We start from the raw sequence: 1,055 nt of genomic DNA on the forward strand, positions 1-1,055 counted from the left end.
GGCACCGGCGCTTCGGCGAGGTGAAAAAACCCTCAACGGCGTTAAACTCCACGCGGGGCAGGCAGGGCGAGGCCGTCTGGCTGCAGAGAGCCACAGCGAGCGCGGCTCCGCTCTCCCGCAGCAATCAGAAAATCCCGATTCCCTGAGAAGACACCAAAGCGTGAAGTGGAAATAAAATAGCCTGTTCTCTGAGAGCACGTCCTGCCCGGCGGGGGCTGCTGCTGCTTCCGACTGGCACGTACCCACAGTGCGAGTGCAAACCTTCACGCTGAAAGTCATAATCTTTTTCATTAAAGCATGGTTACGTCCCTTAATTACACTAATGTTCAATTCCCCTACTTTGGGCACAACACGGGGCCCAACTCGGCGGCGTGCAGTGGGGTTACCTCACAGAAAGGAGACGAGCTGGCTGCGATGTTCAATGAGGACATAACCTTTTCTTTCTTCTTTGCCCCAAATACCCACTTAATAATGGAGTTCTCAACCCAGGTTTATCTCAGGAGCGCTGGGCGAATTAATGCTCTAATTGCAAGTTATTTTCATCCCAGCGACATCTCTCCCAGGGGTGAAAAAAACATGAAGCAATTACATCTCAGGGCGCGTGAGGTACGACTGATACTGGGCCAAAGACAAGGACGGGCAAAGCGAATTGCACTCATTCCTTCAGGGAAGAGGAGGTTTGAAGGTGACCTGAGGGTGGTTCAAGCCACTCAGGGGACGAAGCAGGGCCGGTGACACAGCTGCGTTTTGGAGTTCAGCAGCAAAGCCCTCGCTGCCGCGGCCTCAGCACCCAGGGGACAGCCCGGGGGGCTCCTCACGGGTGGAGGTGCAGGCCTGTTCACATAGATCGTAAGTTGCCTTGGGAAAGAGGCGCTGGGCGCCGACGTCGGCCCCTGAGGACAACCTCACTTCGTGCCCAGATGCACCCGCTGCTGGGTGCCTGGGACAGCCCTTGGGGTGGGAGGCCTAGGGGGGCTGAGGACACCGCGGGGGAAGGAGAGAGCTGCGCTGTGGAAACGCGCTTGAGGAAAACACCCAGGAAAACACCACGCGCG

Source organism: Pygoscelis adeliae, unplaced genomic scaffold, assembly GCF_000699105.1.
Source record: "Pygoscelis adeliae isolate BGI_AS28 unplaced genomic scaffold, ASM69910v1 Scaffold114, whole genome shotgun sequence".
In the NCBI taxonomy this organism is placed as follows: Eukaryota; Metazoa; Chordata; class Aves; order Sphenisciformes; family Spheniscidae; genus Pygoscelis; species Pygoscelis adeliae.